This window comes from Meriones unguiculatus, chromosome 6 (assembly GCF_030254825.1).
Source record: "Meriones unguiculatus strain TT.TT164.6M chromosome 6, Bangor_MerUng_6.1, whole genome shotgun sequence".
Taxonomy (NCBI): Eukaryota; Metazoa; Chordata; class Mammalia; order Rodentia; family Muridae; genus Meriones; species Meriones unguiculatus.
The window spans coordinates 122,737,416-122,758,604 of NC_083354.1; the positions used below are offsets into that span (position 1 = coordinate 122,737,416).

At 46.3% G+C, this 21,189-nt stretch overlaps 1 protein-coding gene across 3 annotated transcripts in view; it reads left to right on the forward strand.

Moving 5' to 3' along the window:
• Positions 1–20,362: 20,362 nt before the first annotated feature.
• Chd7 (chromodomain helicase DNA binding protein 7) overlaps positions 20,363–21,189 on the forward strand; it is a 178,495-nt gene continuing 177,668 nt past the window's right edge. For all 3 annotated transcript variants that reach the window (XM_021645015.2, XM_021645021.2, XM_021645020.2), the window contains exon 1: positions 20,363–20,753. The gene's annotated coding sequence lies outside the window, so the exon portion shown is untranslated. The remainder of the gene's footprint in view (positions 20,754–21,189) is intronic.

A 21,189-nucleotide genomic window follows, 5' to 3' on the forward strand; every position in this document is an offset into this window, starting at 1 on the left:
ACCACGCTGCCATTGAACACTTACTTGGTTTGGGGCAGAACATGGTGATTTGTGTGCATGGCTTTGTTTGGAGCCAGGAGTTCCGTGTGGATGATGCAGTTACTATCTCTACTTCACGGATAGGTAAGGACGCTGGACCTTTGAGATCTTTGGAAGCAAGAGATGACCTCGTGGTGACAAAGCCAGTAGGCTACAGCTAGACTCAAGCCCAGCACGTAGACGGAAGAGCTTCCTGCTCCTCTTGTAGAAAACCGTGGCTCATCTACTCCAGACTTCGCCCACAGCATGAGTCTTTCTCACAATTCACGTCTGCACTGTCTCTACATTTGCTTTCCTAGGGAAGCACTGGACTTTCAATTGACCTTAGGAACTTTTTGTTTTTTTTTTTGAGACAGAGTTTCTTTGTGTAGCCTGTGTAGCCTTGGCTGTCCTAGACTCACTTTGTAGACCAAGCTGGCCTCAAACTCACAGAGATCCTCCTGCATCTGCCTCCCTGAGTGCTGGGATTATAGGGGTGTGACACTACCCACGGCTTCACAAACAAAGCATACACAGAAGTAGGAAGGAATGTGTGATGTTGCCTCCCTCCCTAAGTGTTATAAGGCCAACCAAACATCGATGCATGGCCCCTTTCTTTCATCTGCGCTCCACCATTCCACTTTCATACTTACATGGGCCACGTTAAGGCAAATCCCGGAAATCACCAGTTCAGTTGTTATGTGTGGCATGACAGTCCAGCTATCACCAGACAGCACATATGCGCAGGGTCTCATAAAACCAGAGTGGAGCTGAGAGAACCCTGTTACCTATGATGTCATAGCCACCCTAAAGTACCTCTCATGGATTTGTGGTGATGTTGATATAAACACAGCTACCGTGCTGCCAATCAAGTACAGGAAGGAGCAGGTACACAGCGAAGTGGCAGAGTGCTTGCCTAGCCTGCGCAAGGCCCTGGGTTTGATCCCCTGCACTGGAATGAAAAGGAAGGGGAGACGGGAAGCAGGCAGTCAGGGAGGGAGGGAGGCACAGAGGAAATCTAGGAGTGCTGGTGAAGGAAGATCCCAAGTTCAAGGCCTGTCTGGTCTTTGTAGGGGATAATTTTTCAAAAGAAAGAAAGAAAGAAAGAAAGAAAGAAAGAAAGAAAGAAAGAAAGAAGGAAGGAAGGAAGGAAGGAAGGAAGGAAAGAAAGAAAGAAAGAAAGAAAGAAAGAAAGAAAGAAAGAAGGAAAGAAGAAAAAGAAAAAAGAAAGAAAATACCACATACAGTTATATACAGGACATTAATTCTTGATTATGGTAATAAACCGTCATGTTACTGATTTGTGTGTTTGCCTCTTAGTAACGTTTTAGTGTGTACTCCTAGTTTTGGAGGAAAGCTTCTGTGAAATAGCACACAAGAAGGAGCCAACAGAAGCGTGTCACTTCTGTTGATCATGCCTGTTGGTTGCATCAAGAGGCTGTGCTGAATGACAGACCTGAACCTTCTAGGTCACTGTATCTACCAGCTGTGGGGTTCGCCCAGTGACAGGCTGGGTAATGATGTGCTTCTCGGGATCCCTTCCTGGTGCCTATGCAACAAATGATTGTGTGCCAGTGTACAGCTTAAGAATAGGACTCAGGGCTTATCACACCGGCATGTCAACTGGTGGTGTCATTGTTTAAGACTTGCTTAGGCTGCCATCTTGTTGAGATCACAAGGGCACAGCTGCCCTGTCATATATAGAAGGCATTGTTTCATAGCTGATGCTCTGGTCCTCTGGATCTTATCATCTTTGTGCGCTCCTAGCATTTCGTATAGGGTTATACAGTAGACGCTCAATGGCAGCTGGACCGTTGTTCATTGGTCAGTTGTTCTCTGCAGATGTGGCTAATGGTCTTCGTCTCCTGAAAAAAGTTTTTTTGTTTGTTTGTTTTTAAATGAAGGTTGAGAGCTACACTTATCTGTGGGCATGAAAATAAGTATTTACAAAAAATAAGAAAAGAAGTGTTTGCTTTGCGGTTAGGAATTATATTGCTTTAGGAAGGTGGTGGTAGTATGCAAGGCAGATCTCTGAAAAAAAAAAACAAAAATAAAATAAATAATAATTAAAAATAGGTAAAGAAAAAGAAAGAAAGAAAAAGGAAAACAATAGAGAGGATATATGAAAAGTAGAAGGAGGGCTTGGAAGTAGAGGAGGATCAGTGGAAGAGGGAGTTGAAGATGATCAAAATATACGGGTTTTTGGGGGGGTGTTTTTGTTTGTTTTTTTGAGGCAGTTTCTCTGTGTTGCCTTGGCTGTCCTGGAACTCACTCTGTAAATCAGGCTGGTCTCGAACTCATAGATGTCTTCCTTTCTCTGCTTTCCAGGCTGTTGGGATTAAAGGCATGCAGCACCATTATACGGCCATTAAATTATATTATATGCATATATAAAATGTCGTAATGAAACCCATCGGCCTGGACAATTAATAACTCCTGATAAGTTAAACAAACAAACAATAAAACTCAGTCTGGAGAAAGAATTATCTGTTATAGATTATTCCTTGTTTTCTAAAGGATGAGTTTGGATCCCAACACTCATAGTGTCAAAATCTGACTCTCTAGTTTTCATTTAAAGCTGGTCATGATGGTAGGATATTCTGAAGAAATGGAGGCAGAAAGATTACAAGTTCAAAGCCAGTCTGGATTTCCAGGCCTGTATGTGAGACCCTGTCATTAAATAAATAAATAAATAAATAACACAGTTAAAAAACTTTAATTACAAAATCACTAATATTAATATGCTTAAGAATTAAACTAATTTCTTTATTATAAAATAGCCCATGAGATCAAATTTCTTCAACTGTCTCATGAATTAAACATCTTGTTCTTTATTTATTTACATTGTGTATATGTGTGTGTGTGGAGGTGTATGCATGAGTATGGAGGTCAGAGGACAACTTGTGGGAGTGATCTCACTCCCTTACCATGTAGGTCAACAGATGGAACTCAGGTTGGCAGGCTTTGCAGAAAATGCCTTTACCCATCCTGCTGGCCTCTGTTTTTCTTATCTTCTTCAGGTCTGCGCTCAAATGAAACCCACAAATTACATTAGGGTTGATGAGGTTCTTTAAATATTATTTACTCTATCCTCTGCCCCTTGCCATCAATTTATCAAGAATACCAGATCCTGGGGGTTGGAGGGATGGCTAAGTGGTTAAGAGCACTGGCTACTCTTTCAAAGGACCTGGGTTCAATTCCAAGCACCCACATGGCAGGTCACAACTTCCTGTAACTTCAGTTCCAGGGGTCTGGCACTCTTACACAGACATACATACATGCTGGCAAAACATCAATACACATAAAATAAGAATAAATGAATCATGGTTAAAAAAAAAAAGTACCAGATCCTGTTTCCTGTGAAATGACTCATGTTCTGGCTCCTATTGACCTCTCCCCCGTGTTATTCAGTATGTTTGCATCTCTCCTCACCCATAAGTGCCAGCAAACTGGAAGTGATGTCTAAGGTACAGATCTGATTGATGTCTGGTTTTTGGCCAGAGGATTTCATAGGTAAATTAATAAGCCATTTCCATCACTCCCCAAAGCTGAGACTAGAAGTGTACCCCCCATGCTTGAATCTCTTACTTGTGGGTACCCTCTGGACTGTTTCACTTTAATATCCAGCTGTCATCTCAGAGTCAACTATATAAAATTGGGTCTATGGTAACTCCTTTTGCCAAGTGATCCTCTTGCCTCGGTAGCTGGCACTCCAGGCATGCGACACTATGCCAGCTACTCCCGCTGAAAACCTTCAAGACTCTCCTCCATTCTCTCCTTTTGAGTCTCACATCCAATGTCCCCGTTCAAGCTCTACTGGTGTTACAGTGGTTTCCCGCTCTCTCAGTCCACCTCACAAACTGTGGCCGGGTGATTCACCCATAGCATCCTCTGCATCTTTTGTGTAGTTCCTTATTCACAAACCTTCAGTGTCTCCCTGTTGCCTCGAAGAACATGTGACCTACCAAGACTAAAGCAACACCATTTGGTCACGACCTGTGTCTCCGTAGGTCTCATTCACCATTTGATGATCTTCCCCACAGCCATGACAATCAACTGATGTGACTGTGCTTGAGTCGAAATCATAGCCGACACGCTATGGTAGTGTTTGATACTGAAAATCCAATGAGTACCCCAACTCGAGTCCTGGAATAAGGCTGAACCCCCTTTTTAAAAATATCTGTTTCTTTTATTTCATGTGAATGAGTGTTTTCCTACATGGATAAATCAGAAGAGGATGTCAAATGCCCTGCAACTGAAGTTAAGTCATATGGTGGCTAGGATTCAAATCCGGGTCCTCTGAAAAGGCAACAAGTGTTTGTTTGTGTGTGTGTGTGTGTGTGTGTGTGTGTGTGTAAGTGTAACTTTTATTCACCTGAAGTAATAAGGTAATTGTCATCTTGGAAGCTTACTGCTTCTGTCCACTAATCTAGCCTAGTCCTGGAAGCTTCTAGCCTCGGTACAATCTAACGTAGGCCTAGAATGCTTTCAGCCTCTGAGACTTGCTGCTGAATAAGTTCATCCTTTCTAGTTCTTTCTGAACTCTGGCTGACTGGCTCAACTCAGCTCTTCTGGCTCAAACTCCTTTTCAAGCTGGCTGATTGAAACTGGCTTCTCTCTTGGCCTCTGACTGAATTGCTCTGCTTGGCCTCATACTTACTTTGGCAATCTGTTCTAGTTGTCTGGCTTCTTCTCATTCTCTGTCTTCACCCGTGTCTAGCTTGTTCTTTCTTCATCCTCTCTCTCTTGCCAGAGCAGCCATGTTCTGAATTAAAAATTCTGTGTGTGTCTGTATGTTTAGACAGAGTTTCTCTGTGTAGCCTTGGCTGTCCTAGAACTCACTCTGTAGACCAGGCTGGTCTTGAATTCAGAGATCCACCTGCCTCTGCCTCCCAAGTGCTGGGATTAAAGGCGTGCACCATCACTTCCAGGCTGCAGTTGTTAACTGCTGAACCATCTCTCCAGGCCTAGCCTAAAATTTCTTGTTGAGAATAATGCTGGGTTTATTTCAAGGAACACCAAGAAACGGTGAAGTTGTCACTCTGGTACAACTGGTTGCTAGATTTTTTTTTTTTTTTGCTTTTGCTTTCATAACAGGATGCTCACATGCGTACCTTACCTGTTTGTCTGGTTTCTAAGATGTGACCTGCTTTGGACCAGCATCTTGAAATGCTGGCCACCCAGGCTCTGTTCTCCTAACACCTGCTCTCAGGCTGTCATTATAAACCACACATTATAAACACCTAACGACATGAAGAACTGCAAGATGAGACAGCGAGTTGGGGAAATTGCTCTAGGAGACAGAACGCCTATTCACTCCTCTGAGGAACGTCGATAGACCAGTGGCTACTGCGTCCTAGCAGTGCTGCAAGGCACTAGGGGAAAAGAGATAGGGGACTCCTGGGGACCCCTGAGGACTCCTGGGGCAAGCTGGACTACTGGTAGGCCACCCCACCAACCCACCTATCTTCTTTCATGGATCTTGGAGATCAGAACTGCTTGCAAGGCAAGTGCTTTATCCACTTAGCCACCCCTTACCCCCAAATGGAATCCTTCTGTTTCCACTATAATAACATAATATTTCTATAATTCCTACAAGCTCTTTAGCATTCATTCATTTGGGGATGGGCTGGCATGAACATTAAGTACATATAATACTACCACATTCCTGCACCCCGGGCTAAGACACCCCATAACCTCGGTTTGCATACCCTGTTCCTAATACTTGGACTGATGACCTCCCCTCCTTTCTGGCCATCCTCCGTCCTTAAATCCTGCGCACCGTGAACCGCTCATTTGAAGCAGTTCCCCTTCTCCCAGTGACTCACCAGCTACAGTTGTGTTTAGAAATTTTATATTTTCCTTTAGGTCCCGAATCAGCCTCCCTCCTACCCCACCTCCTTCTTTTTTGTAGGTGACTCTGTAGAAAAGACTGATCTTAAGTGTCTGACCCTCCTGCCTTCACAGCCTGAGTGCTGGGATTACACCTGTGACACCCTGTCTATTTTATGTGAAGCAGGGGATCAAACACCCAGGGCTTGTGCATGCTAGGCAAGCACTCTGCCCACTGAGCTACATACCCAGCTCCTGCAAACTTTTCCTAAAACTTGAAAGTAGCATGTGGACACAGGAAAAAAATTTAAATGAATTTGTTTTGTTTTGCTTTTTATTGTTTAAGAATGTCATGCATGCTTACAATATGTTTGATCAAATTCACCTCTCACTCTCTCCCCTCAAATGCCTTCTATATTCCTGGACAAAGAAAATGTAAGCTGTACAAAGGATGTTCTAGAAAACTCTTAACTACGATTCTTCACCCTACAGGCAACCAATACTACAAACATAAATTCCACACATAATCTATGCATGCACAGATTCACACATATAAATATATATACATATATGAGTATGTGAATGTGAATCTTTCCTTTTATCTACACAAGAACATACAATGGAAACTGAGCGTGGTGGCACATGCTTTTAATCTCAGCCCTCAGGAGGCAGAGGCAAGCCTGGAATACAGAGTGGGTTCCAGGACGGTCAGGGTTATACAGTGAAACCCTGTCTCAACAAATAAATTAATTAACTAACAAGAACACACCATGCACATCCTTACGAATTTGGATTTATCTCATATAGTATAGTCTGGAGGTCTGTTTGTAAGCGTTTTTCCTTCCTCCCTTCCTCCCTTCCTCCCTTCCTCCCTTCTTCCTCCCTTCCTCCCTTCCTCCCTTCCTCCCTTCCTCCCTTCCTCCCTTCCTCCCTTCCTCCCTTCCTCCCTTCCTCCCTCCCTCCCTCCCTCCCTCCCTCCCTTCCTCCCTTCCTCCCTTCCTCCCTTCCTCCCTTCCTCCCTTCCTCCCTTCCTCCCTTCCTCCCTTCCTCCCTTCCTCCCTCCCTCCCTCCCTCCCTCCCTCCCTTCCTCCCTCCCTCCCTTCCTCCCTTCCTCCCTTCCTCCCTCCCTCCCTTCCCTCCCTCCCTCCTTCCTTCCTTTCTTCCTTCCTGTCTTCCTTTCCCGACGCTCCCCTCGGAGCAGGGTCTTTTTATGTGGTCCTGTCCTGGAACTCCCTATATAGACTAGGCTGGCCTTGAACTAATCAAGAGCCTCCTGCCAGTGACCAGTTAAATGCTGGGATTAAGGGTGTGTGCACTACCACACCGGATTTTCTACTGTGTGAGGGTGTGTTCGTGGCACAGTGTGTATATAGAGGTAGAAGGACACCTTGTGAGAGTCAGCTCTTTCCTCCCACTATGTGGGTTCTAGGAATCAAATTTAAGTTGTGTGGCAAGCCCCTGTACCTTTTGAGCCATCTCTCCAGCCTTTCTTCTTTCTTTCTTCCTCCTCTATGCTGAGGGTTGAACCCAGAGCATTGTTCTTCCAGGCAAGCTGTCAGCACTGAGCCACCCACCCCCATTCCTTTTTATTTTTCTCAGAGATTTAGGCCTCACTAACTTGCACTGCTGGTCTCAATCTTCTGTTCCTCTCTCAGCTTCCCATGTGGTTGGTGTTACAGGCCTGGGTCACCATGCCTGACTCCCATCCTTTCTATTATACCTGTGTAATTTCTGTTATAAATGCAAGCTATAATTTACTTGGTTAGTTATGCCATATTGGACTTTGTCTGATTATGTGTTGTCTTCCTAAGGGACATGGAAAGAATAGATCTACATTTAGGGAACTGCCCATAAATTTAGTACAGTGTCTTCCATACAGGAAAATCCCAATAAATAACATATGGTAGCATTTTACCAGCAAATATCTCAACAGTAAGTAATTCTATTTTATGGTATTGAGGAATAAGTTGTGAAATATTTTTTAAAATTTATTTTTTATTATATGTACAGTATTCTGCCTGCATGTATGCCTGCATGCCAGAAAAGGGCACCAGACATCATTACAGATGGTTGTGAACTACCATGTGGTTGCTGGGAATTGAACTCAGGACCTTTGGAAGAACATCCAGTGTTCTTAACCTCTGAGCCATCTCTCTAGCCCCCCCTTGAGAAAGTCTTATAGTATTATTCAGCCAACCATTAGCATCTTTCATCAAAATTACCCACATTATAATGTACCATTATTACTGTCTATGGAATATTCTGGAGGTGTTCAAAGGTTTTGTTGTTGCTGTTGTTTTATTTGTTTTGAGACAGGGTTTCTCTGTGCAGCCCTGGCCGTCCTTGAACTCTGTGGACCAGAATTGCCTCAACCTCACAGAGATCTGCCTGCTTCTGCCTAAGTGCTGGGATTAAAGGCATGGGCCTCCTGGTCTGAGGTCTTCAAAGATTTAATATCTCAGATTGTTTAAACAGCAAGCATCAGGAGGAGGGACCTGGTGTAAATCACTGACTCTCAGAGGAGACATGTAATCCAGTGCTGGTAGGTTCAATCCCAAAGAGGCGCAAGGTCACATCTTTGTCCATAGCATCTTAAGAACAGTGGTTAAAAAGTAGGACAACTACACCTGCCCATCAACAAATGAGGGGATACTAGAATGTGCCATACCCAGTGGGTGTTATTCAGCCTTGAACAGGAAGGACATCCGGACACACTCTGACAGACTCTCAGAGCAAAACGTGAACTGAAACAAACCAACCAGAGATGGTCATGAACCAGAGGCCATGTACCGGCTGATTCCATTTCTACGAGGTTCCCTAGAAGAGACAAACTCAGAGAGACTCAAAGGTTGCCAGGGCTGAGAAGAGAGAAAACGAAAGCTGTTTTCAAGGCGTGATGGATTTCTTCCTAGGATGATGGAAGATTCTGGAAATGGACAATGGTTATATTTGTATTTAATACTGTTGAGTGTGATTGATAGCACTGACTTGTGCAGTTAAAAATCATTGAGTGGTATGTGTGTAATATACATGTACACATATGTTACGATAATAACCAAGGTTTGTCTCAAATAACTGGAAAGGAAGGGGCAGTAGAGAACACTTATTTTTCTTTCAGAGGACCTGGGTTTGGCTTCCAGCACATGAAAAAAATAAAATGGAACGAAGAGAGAGAGAGAAGGGTTAAAAAATAGGCGTGAGTCAAAAGGTTGGCATTGTTGGACACAGCACTTCCCATTCCACCACGATGATGGCTGCCATATTTGAGTCCACATACACCAGTCAGCCTCCATGACTCACTCCTGGCGATATTACATTTTCTTTTCCTGAGAGAGGCAATAAACAAATAGGCTGTTTGTGAAACATGTGAAAATGATACTTAATGCACTTTAGACTTGGGTGACATAAGAGTAGCCCAAAGGCAAACTGGAGACTGTAAAGATCTGTGAGGGCTGGAAGAACGTGGTTCCAAGCTTAGCTTCAGGTCAGTGTCTGCCTTTTTGACACCACGAAGCCAAACCAGTGAGCTGGGCTTCGAAGCAGAACTGCACACCCAGAGAATCTCCACAGAGGAGCTTAGAAAATCGTCTATTGCGATGTCTTGCTAGCTTTCTAAATGAAAAACCCCAGTCTAGCAGCTCAATCATATTATAAACACATTATAAACATATTAAAAAGTAATTACTTTGGAGGAAGTTAACTATGTCAGAAATACAAATTAAGATAAAATTAGGAATGTTTCTGCTTCCAGATTCCAGTTTGTGGAATATTTTTTGAATGCAGTTATTGCCTTTTTGTTTTCAGTTATCCTGGAACCTTGGGTGCCACATCCACCCCGGGAGCACTTGTATTGCCTCCTGCCTGCCAGGTGCTGGCATTGGCCAACCTTTGGCAAATCCGTGTGGGTGTGTATGACTATCATATTTCAACAAGGATCAGGGAGGTTTCTACCAAGAGAGGATTATTCATGCTTGCATAACTCTTCAGTTGGACTTATCCAGTGCTGCAGCCTATGGCAGATTCTTGTGAGAAATGCAGCGCAGTTCACCACACGGAACCTTTTCTCCTCAGAGCAGAGGGAAGCTGGGCATGGTGGCGTGTGGATGTGGAGGCAGGAGCGACGGGATTCTAGTCGAAGATGAGCCTGGTCTACATAGTGAAATACTGTTTCAAAAACAAACCACCATCAAACCCAACCAACCAAACAAACAAACAAACCAAGGCCTGAGAATAGAGCTCAGTGATGGAAAAGTGGCCTCCCATGAAGAAAGCTTTGGATATGATTCTTAGCAGGAGAAAAAAAATGCAGAGGAAAGATCAATAGATGCAAAGGCGAAGTTATGAGAAAGGCAAGTTGCCTTCTGGCAATGGTCAGGTTGGAGCCTTAGCCAGGTGGTTTGAACACTTGAGTCTGAGTTGGAGATTGGTGGTTTGAACTCGTAATCCCAGCGCTTGGGAGGCTGATGTAGTAGGATTGCCACAAGTTCAAGGTAAACCTGAACTATGTAGTGACACCCTGTCTCAAGCAAACGAATGAATGAATGAATGAGTGAATGAATGAAGGAATAAACTGGGAAGATAGCTCAGTTGGTGAAATGCTTGCTATGGAAGCATGAGGACCTGAGTTCAGGGTCCCAGCACCTATATGAAAAGCTGGGCATAGAGGCACATGCCTGTAATCCCAGCACTGGTGAGGCAGAGATAGGAAATTTACCAGCTAGACAGTTTTGCTGGATCGGTGAGCTCCGCTGTCTGTAAGAGACCCTGTCTCAAAAAACTAGATGGAGAGCAACTGAGGATGACCCTTGGGGTCAGTACAGGACACACTCAGACACTATGTTCTCAGTACAAATGTGAGTTATTTTCCCAGAGGGCCAAGCCATGGGGGGAGGGGGGGCAGCCTCTGGATCTGACAAAGACAGACAGCAGGCAGCAGGTTTTTTGTTTTGTTTTCCAGGAGTGGGTTTTTATGAAAAAATAAGCAAATAAAAGTGTGTGGGGGGGGGGTGCTGGAGAAATGGCTCAGAGGATAAGAGCACTGATTGCTCTTCCCAAAGGTCCTGAGTTCAATTCCCAGCAACCACATGGTGGCTCACAACCATCTAAACATGAAATCTGGTTCCCTCTTCTGGCGTGCAGGTGTACATGCTAACACACATTGCATGAGTAATAAATAAATAAATCTTTAAAAAAAAAAGTGTGTGTGGGGAATCCTGTGCTAGGGTGAGTTGGTAAGTGATTGGACAGGTTGGCCACTGTAGCCAAATAATGAATTTTGATTGTTGGATCTTGGTGTTCAGTCTCAAGAATGAGTCAGTGGTCAAAGGGGCCATGGGGGCTAGCTTTAGGGATGTAATATAATGGTTTAGCAAGAAGGAGGGAAGGGTAGAGGGCCTTGTCAGTGCCGTGTTTGCTAGGCTCAGGCCTGCTAGAGCCCTTCAAACAGACATCAACGTCTCCCCTCCACGCATATCATATACACACGGACACACATTCTCACAGATGCACACACAACACACACGCACGCACACACGGAGACTCTAGTTTTTATTGCAACTTTGTCATCCATAGCTGGATGACCTTGGCTGTCCCTTTAAAGCGCATTCTTCTCCCTGGGATAAAGTTGTATGTACTCCGTCCGCAAAGCGCACATCCCATATTCTGGCTCCTGTGGACACTTTGACAATGAGGAGGAGGAGGACCCTAGTATCTCATGCCAACAAAAGTTCCTGGGGAGGTTCTAAATGTGGGGGCACCCTGAGGCCTGCTAACTGACATGAAACAACTCTAAATTGTGACGCATTCTTACTTTACAGAGCAGAGACCAGCATAGTTTGTCCTAGCGTGATCCAAGAACTTGCAGTAATAACATGCGGTCCCCATTCTATGACACCGGCAGCTACTGACATTACCAGAGCAACAAAGCACTGAGGTTTTGGCTTTGTGAACACAAAGCACAAGCTAACGAAATAAGCCAGCTTACTGGTGTAGATAGAGGAGACCTGTTTAGTTATTCATTCGTTGCGGCCACCTTTATTTCAAATGAGAGGATTTGAGATGGCTATATCACACATAACTCAGGCTCTCCATGTAAACAAAAGGCCATGGCTATGGCTGTTTCCTGGTTCCCGGGCTAACAATGTCACCATGTTCTAGAAGACAGGAATGGCTCTGTGGAATGAATATGTGTGTATTCTCCGCAGGCGTGAACCTCACCTAAGAAAGCTGCACATTGACTTGGTATCGCTTTCTCTCTCCCAGAGCTTCCTTTCAGAGCTTCCGTTCTCCCAAACTCGGACACAGTCCTCCTGCGTCTCGACCATGTATGGACATTTCACTCTCTGCAGTGACTGAGGAGCACAGGAGCATCTTGAATGACTTTTCCTAATGCTTTGCCATCTTCTCTGAGAAATTTATGGCTTTTTCTACCAGTCTTCCTTGGGTTTCATAAAAAACCAGTGTCACCGTTCTACCAGCCCTGAGCTTGATCCTCCAAACCTTTTTTTTTTAAGTAGTAGGCACTACTTCTATTTATTTGTTTACTTATTTATAACTAACTAATTTATTATTTATACAGCATTCTCCCTGCATGGTGCCTGTGCACCAGAAGAGGGCACCAGATCTCATTATAGATGGTTACGAGCCACCATGTGGTTGCTGGGACTTGAACTCAGTACCTGTGGAAGAGCAATCGGTTCTTTTAACTGCTGAGCCATCTCTCCAGCCCTGATCCCTCACACCTTAACTCTCCTATGTAGTCCCCTCTTCACTTCTCGCTTCCCTCTCCCTTGAAAAGACTGTTCATCACAGCAGCATTAAGAGAGGACACAAAAACAACCTGTTCAGATTTTCATCTAAATTTTTTTTAAATTTTATTTACTTTATTTGATACGTATGAGTGTTTTACCCACATGTATGTATGTGTACCACATGTGTGCCTGCTGTCTACAGAGGAGGGCATTGACTCCTCAGAAACTGAGGTTACACGCTGTGATGTGGACCTGTACTGTGGTACTGGGAGGGGAGTCCTCTGCAGGAACCACTGAGCCATTTCTCCGGCCCTAAACTCTTTTTTAAAGATTCGATTTGTTCACTTATTTTTATCCTTTAGGCAGGATCTTATGTAACTAAGGCTGGCCTCAAACTCTCTGTGTAGGCATAGATGACCTTGAACTTTAGATCCTCCTGTCTCCACCTTCCAAGTCTTAGAATGACAGATGTGTGTCCTGGCTTATGAGCTCTTACGAGTTCTACTGCTCTATTTCCTAACCAATCTTTTTGTAAGAGTTTGGACTCTGGGCTGGTTGCCTCATCCTCAGCTCCCATTAATTTCCCACCCTCTGCAGTCTGTCCTCTAGAGAGCAAACCCAGCAAAGACTTCCGACCTCTCTCCAGTTGATCTGTAGCTTTGCTTGTTGTTGCCCCTCTCTTTGGCAGACTCCTCTATCTTGACTCTGGCTTTACTCTTTCAGATGGATGATTTCTGTGCTTTTTCTTCATTCTCACTTCTCTTCTGGTGTTCCTCCCTTTGTTCTTTGTGTGTCTTTACATTATCTTCATCCTGCCTATCTCTTGATGTGTGTTCACAGGGGTAGTGTTTCTCAGTGACTCATATCTTTTTGTATGCTATGTCCTGCCTCATTGACTGTAAGCTTGACTGTGCATGGCGCTCCATTTGGCTAAGGACCATCAGCCCACCTGAAGCAAACAGAGGCCTGACATGTGCTTCTGCGTTAGGATTTGCCTTCTTGGAAACTCCTCAGAGACAGGCAAGTTACACAGGTGATGAGGACAGAGGATCCCCACCTTTTCTAGACAAGCCCAACCCCCACATAGCTAACTGGATGAATTATAATTTCTAAGCCACTAGGTTCATAGTGGTCTTATTTGCAGTAGATAACTGGGGAAAGTCCTTCTCATCTGTCATCGTCATTCATACTTTCAGCTCCTCACTCTTTCATAACGGGCATCCCCACCTGAGAATCGCACAAGGGACCTTGGACTTACACAAAGCCTTCTGTCCCTTTGCGAGCTACTTGCAATTGCTATGCTTTATCTTGGTTCATGATGTAAGTAGATACTCAATCACTCAATGCAGAAGCCCCGAAAGAGGAGTTTTTGTTTGAAGCAATGTCTAAAGTCGCTCAGTCAGGCCTCGCGTTCCTTATACAGTGAATGACAGCATTGAACTCAGGACTGCTCCCACCTCCTAGGATTACAGGCAGGAGCCACTGCACACAGTTTAGGCAGCGCTGAGGACTGAACCCAGGCTTCCTGCATGCTAGGAAAGCACTCTGCCAAACGTGCACCAGCCCCCGCCCCATATATTTGTTGTTTGTTTTTGTTTCTCTATTTTTCAGCACTGAAGTTTAAACTGTGTGGTCTTCTGCATGCTAGGCAAACATTTAACTACTAAGTTATTCCCACAGCTTTTTGTTTTTTGAAACAGGGTCCCAATATATAACCCAGGTTGGCTTTGAACTTACAATGCCCTTGCCTCCATCTCCTGCAGGGTTGTGCCACTACACTCAGCTCAAAAAAAAAAATTTTTTTTTTTTCCTCTCTGTGCTATAAACCTTTTCTGATCTGGCCTACATTTTATTTCTATCTTCACTTCCTTCCCTGTGTGCGCTATGGTCTAACTGAGCCAAATTACTTGCGGTCCTGACACAGGCCATCTGCCTCAGGCATTATCAGCCAGTTTTGGTTTTTTTTTTTCCCCTGCCTGGTGGGTTCTCCATCTCCTGCCATCTGCAGCGTCCAGCAAGTCTTGGTTTAAATGTCACGTCTTCTGTGCTATCTCTTCTGCCTATCTGGGCAGAAGAAAAACGAGTCTCTTCTGAGTCACCACCAGCCCAAATTGCACGCCTATCGCACGCTTTTGGATTGCTACAGTATGCTTTTATGTCCGCCTCACCACTCTGTAGTGTTAGGGAGCCCCCTCAGAACAGGGGCTTGCTTATTTTTGTGTTTGCAACGCCCAGCGCAGTGGGTGGCACTCGGCAAGCGCCTAGTAACTGTTTGGAAATAATGTGGAGTACTTTTCCTCGTTAGACGACTCGCGAGAGCACCTCACCACTAAGTTAGTGCTGTGAATTCCATACAGTAGGACCAGCAGTGTAAACAATAATACGTTCTAGGGGGTTGCTGCACATTGGTCAGGATTAGCACTCTGGAGTACGGGAGCTGGGAGCTGGGGGAGGAGAAGTAGCACTGTGGTGGATCGCAAGCTGCGACGGTGCTCCGGGGCCCACTGCACTCCACAGTCTTCATGGCTTCTGCCAGGCAGGGTGTCGCCTCCCTCTACCACAGGGAGAAGTGGTGCTTCACTCCCACCTCTCTTCCCCGTTAGTTTATTATCCACATTGCAAACGCTGAGGATGGCTGGATTTGAACCAATGTGGAGACAGCAGCAATTGCTTTTACATGATCCTAGTGTCCTGTCCTAACCATCCCTCCATATCTTTCTGTATGCTTTGCCCTTGTTTGTCCTATTTGTACCTTTTCTTTTCCTTTAAATTTCACTTATTATTATTATATTAATATTATTATTACGTTCGTGTGTGTGTGTGTGTGTGTGTGTGTGTATGTGTGTGTGAGAGAGAGAGCGTGCACATATGTAAGCCAGAGGACAACTTTGTGAAGTCAGTTCTCTCCCCTTTTTATAGGTTCCAGGACTTGAACTCAGGTCATCAGGCTTGCAAACCAAACATCTTTTTTATCTTCTCAACCTCCTTGTTGCTTGGTTCTCTTGCTGAAAACTCCTCAGAGTCAGATCGTAACTTTAAGATGGTTAAGACCTAAAGTTAAGACTTTAGGATGGGGGCTGGAGAGATGGCTCAGCAGTTAAGAGCACTGGCTACTCTTTCAGAGGTCCTGAGTTCACTTCCCAGCAAACATGTAGTGGTTCACAACCATCTATACTGGGATCTGATGCCTTCTTCTGTCATGCAGGCATACATGCAAACAGAGTACTCATAGGCATAAATAACCAAATTAAAAAAAGGACTTTAGGATGGTAAAGACAGTAACTTTAAAGAGCCTTCCTAAACCCCTTCTACTTCTTTAGTTCAGTTTCCTCCCTCTGTAGTCCCACCACCTGGGGGAAGCCCATGATAGCTGGGGTGCCTATAGACAAGATACAGCCATTTCTCATAACCCAGTGAGGAGACAGGGCAAGAATGAGTTATATGTGTGTGTGTGTGTGTGTGTGTATGTGTATGCGTGTGTGCACTTATCATATGTATATGCATTGACGGATGGAGGTGGGTATCTTCTAAAGGTCAAAGGAAGGACAGATAACTGACATGGAGTCGGGGGTCGAATTTCAGAGAACACCAAAGAAAAAATGGTTCACTTCCAGAAGCCTGAACTCGAGAGGCTTGAGCAGCCATGGAATCTCCTAGTTTGGGGCAGTACTTTGGTTTAATGACCCTTCCTGTCTTGATGTGTTCCTGGGATGCCTCAAGACATAGTTTAAGGTCTCCCATCCCAGGAAAACTTATTGTACTGTCCCAGGCAGCAAGAAGCACACTTTTTTCTTTCTTTCTTTCTTTTTTTTCTTCTCATTGGTGATGAGGATCTAACTTAGGCTTTCATTCTGCAGCCCTTTCTTAGGCTGCCTCACATCTTGCCCTCCTTGTGAAAAGGAACCTCACAAGAGCCTCGAGACTGAGAGAGGGTGTGGTGCCCTGTACACATTCAACAACTGTGTTCTGAAACTATGGCTCAAAGGTAACTAAACTTGCTGTCTGTCAGAATCTCATCCTAGATGCCCCCCACCAGCACCCTACTGAGAGCTGAGCCTTATCACTTCTGACAGTTGGCAGTGGGGGCTTCTACAGTATTCTGGGCTAATGGAGATGGGGTGGGACTTTTATCTACTGATGTTAAAACCAACATCCTATCTGCTAACTTAAAAGATACCGTGGACTTATTGCTAAACATTTTACACCTTGCATCCTTGGTAAATTCAGAAGCACTGGAAGGGTGCCCCAAGAATAATTTAGAAATAATTTGCAGAAAAATAATTTAACCAATCCATATTTGTGTATGAGCTAGCTTAAAAGCCCAGGGGAACTCACTTAATAAATCAGCGTGTCTTTAGGCAGAGGGAACCAAGGCCAAGTTCACTTTAATTGGCATAATGCAGACTAACAGCAACTGTAATGCAGTACAACTAAGGAAGGAAAACCCACTATCTGGTGGGACCTGCAATTTTAGGCTACATATGATGGTACTTTTTAATGTAAAAGGGTGAACTGAGTTCCTGACCAATCCATCATCAGTTATTTTTCCAACTGGGTTCTTCCGTGGAAAAAATTACAGGGAAAATTATGTCACTATTATACAAGGCATAAAAATTATTTAGGGGGCTGGAGAGATGGCTCAGTAGTTAAGAGCACTGGCAGCTCCTCCAGTGGACCCAGGTTCAATTCCTAGCATCCACACAGCAGCTCACAATTGTTTTTAACTCCAGTTTTAGGGGATCTAGCACCCTCATACAGACATACATGCAGGCAAAACACCAATACACACAAAAATGAATAAATCCTAGAAAGAAAGAAGGAAAGAAAGAAAAGAAAGCAAAAGTATTTTTGACTTTGTTTTTGGTGTTTTCAGTATTTAGAACATTTTTCTTATGTATGTCTTTATTTTTCTACATATTTTCAGTGGCATTACTGCATCCCAGTTTAACGCAAATGACATGATTGGAAAGAGGAATGTTAAATTTGGTAAATGAGGATGTAGAATAAAACTTCCACCCACTCTCCGCCAGGGCTTGTAAATTAATTCTAGAAGAAGTTTTACAAATTTATCAGAGCGTGTCCATCACACTAGAATTAGCGTGCTTTATGAAATAGTTTAGAGTTGAAAATACTAGAGAGGCTGATAGGGCTTAAGTTTTAGCAGCTGTTCTAGAAGGTTGGATGCTTTTCAGTTATTTGTATATGCAAATGATCCTCTCCCCCTAGTACTGTAGTTTGGGTTGTTTTCCCCCAACACACACAAACTTTTGTCCAAGCAGCAGTTCAGCCCTCCTATGGGTGAGTTCCACCTCTCTCTCTCTCTGAGTTCCTGGGAGTGGCTTTCCCTGTTCCTTTTGCCACAGGTTACGCTGTGTTTACGTTTTCCTAGCTGCTATCTACTGGCTCCTACTCCATCGGTTAGAACCCCACCACCCAGGTCGCTAGCACCTTCCTGCTGCCCTCAGGACAGGAGCAACTTGGACAAGCAAGCCCTAATTGCTCAAGGCTGTAGACCCCTTCATTGTTCTTTCTGCTCACTGAGTCTCAACTACCCCTCAGCTGGGCAGCACACTTCAACAAAGGCAGGGACCCTGTTAGATTTCCTCCAAGCACCTAGAACCAGGCTTGGAACCTCTTAGGCACTCCTGTGTGAGAACAGTGTAAAAATCTCTCAACGGGTTACTTTCAGCTGGGTGTTGGGGGAAAAAAGCACCCGGAGGCAGGAGTTTACATTTGTCTGTGAGTGACCCTTATCTGGCCCTAAGGTATTTGCATACTTAAAGCTAAAGCTTGTGAATTCAAACGATTCTCTTTGGGAAAATTTCAAGAGTGAAGCAAACGGAGAGGAAAGTTCCAGGCTTAGGGTAGTGGGGGTGGGTGGGAGCCGAGATTTAGGAAGGGCAAAGCTGTCTGCGCCTGAGGTTCTCTGGTTTTTTTCAGGGCCCTTCCAGTGCTGCGCTCTGAACCTCTGAAAGCCTGGTTCTTACCCGGACTCCCCGGCTAAGGAGGAGATTAAGTCAGAGGGAATATATGGCTGTTTTGTTCCACACTGGCTGTGTTTATCCTCGGCATGTTACAAAAGGAAGTGTCTCAGCTTTCCAGTGGAATATAGAAGGACACAACAGGAGACCTCCTCACAGTCACTTGGAGCCATTTGTTGATCATTATACTTTCATTAAATGTAAAGGTGATTTTTTTTTTAGCTTGTAAATTGCCTTGAAATAAATGCATGTCTGATTAATGAACGCTCCTCCCACCCAGTGTCTTACTTTGAGAGACACAAACTTAATGCAAATGGAAGGTTTATGTCACAATTGTGATTTCCGGTTTATGATACTGGAGCTATAAAAAAAGTAGATTTTATAACTTCAGTTTTAAACGTCAGATTTTTCCCCCCCTGCGGTGTTAGTATATTTTCTGCTGATTACCTGTAAACTATTTGATGAATATGCTTCTTTTAAAATTCAATTTATGGTGAAAGACAGCCAGAAGCCACACACTTAAATAAGCAGCAAATTGTAAAATATTAAAGAGAATGAAATATTTATACAATTATTACTATTAGAAAACAAATATTTAAGTTGCAGAACCAAATGAAATAGTTTTGGTAAATCATTTGTCCAAGTGAAACACTGTGACTTAGCATGGTTTGCATTTTCCCTACGAGTTCAAAAGTACTAAACCACTTACTCATCTGTCATAGCTGGCTGTATAATCTCTTCCTTATTTAAAGGCAAGTGCAGTCTTTAACCTAATAAAGCCATCTTCAGAGTTTACAACTGTTGACCGTTGACAAGTGATAGTTGCTCAGTGTTTTGCATACAAAAGGTGCTTAGTAAATGTTTAAGTATCTCTTACGCAAGAGGAAAATTAATTTTGAAATTTTTCTTCAACGTTAATATTCATCCTGTACCGGAAAGGGAAATGGGCAAGAAGGTCGGACACTTCCAGCTAACAGATCAAATTCAGTGCCACACAGGCGAGGGACGATGAAAACACTCCAGTTCTGACACGTTTAAAAAGCGGCACCCATCCTATTTCTTTGTTTCATAACCACTGCGCTGTCCCTTCGCCTTCTGGCATGCTAACAAATTCATCCAAAAAACAAAAACAAAAACAAAACCCAAACCAATGCCATCCACTTAAACTTTTTGATTTAGTGGCGGCCCCGGCTGTCCTATCACCGAGGACGACGGCAAAAGCGAAGCGGCGAGGCAGGGACGGATGTCTGCGAGAGGGAAGGCGTCCACCCTCGGCACCCCGTGTGGGAAAATCATCTCAAGTTGAAGGATAATCACGGAAGAGACACCCAAACACCTCCAGCCTCCCCCGGACCACCAACCCCTCGCGGTGGCTGCGGGTCACTGCGGGCTCCGGGCCTCGGCTCCGCTTCCTGCCCCGGGGCGGCGCGCCGGCGGCTCCGGGAAGGTGCCGCGCGGAAACGTGGCGGCGTCCGCACCCGCCGCCCGAGCGCCGGCGCCCGGCGAGGACGCGAAGGGGCGGCCGCCCGCCCGCGCCGAGCGGAGCCGAGCCGCGCCGCTGCGCTCCGCGCCGCCCCCTTCTCTCGGCCTCCGCGCGGCCTCCGCCACCCCGGGCCGAATTCTTGCATAAATTATGCCAGGCGCGCCTGACGTCAGGTGGCGGCGCGCGCGCGCGGAGGGAGCCGGCGGCGGGCGCGCGCGCGGCCCCGGACGCTCGTGCGCGCGGCATGCCGGGAGCGCGCAGGCGCTGGCGTGCTGGGGCCGCGGCGGCGGCGGCGGCGGCGGCGGCGGCGGCAGCGGTGGCGGCGGCGGCGGTGGCGGCGGCGGCGGCGGCGGCGGCGGCGGCGGCGCGGGGGTTGAGCCGTGGTGGTGCGGACGCGCTCGTGCTCGGGAACTGTCGGATTAAACTTGAATCGAGCGGGATTACACAAAGGAGCGCCCGCGGAGGAGGCGGCCCCGGGGACCCCGGAGATTCCCCCCCCCGCAACTCGCCAGAGACCCCCCGTCCGCGCGCGGGCCAACTCCGCGCTCGTGGGCCGGCCACCCCCCTCCCCGCCCGGCCGCGGCCGCGCCGAGCCAACTCCGGAGCCGCTCTGCGTTTTGTTTCCAGCCTCAGCCCCACGGCGCGCGGCGGCGGCGGCGGAGCAGCCCTCCGAGCGGACGGAGCGAGCCGGTGAGCACACACTTCCCCGGCGCCCCCGGGAGGGGCGGCGGCGGCAGGAAGGCGCGCCGGGCCGGGCTGGGCCCTCGGCGGCGCGGAGTTGCGAGCGGGGAGTTGGGCGTGTGCGGGGCGCGGGGGGAAGAGGCGCGCGGGGGGCCGCGGCGGGCAGGAGCGCAGCGCCGCCCGCCGGGTGGCCGCCCTCGGGTCCCGAACCCGCGGCCCCCTAGCGCCGCCCCGGCGCCCCCAACTTTTGCCCGCGTCCGCGGCGGGGGCGGCGGCGGGGGCGCGCGGGGCGGCCGAGGGTCACTTCCTCGCATGTAAATGGCTTTTTTGTTGTGCTCGCCGGCGTCGGGGGGGACGGGGACAGGAGGGAGCGTGTCTGCGCGCCGGGGAAGCGCGAGCGCGTTTCCTCCCGCCGGGCTCCCCCCGCCCCCCCCCAACCCCGAGC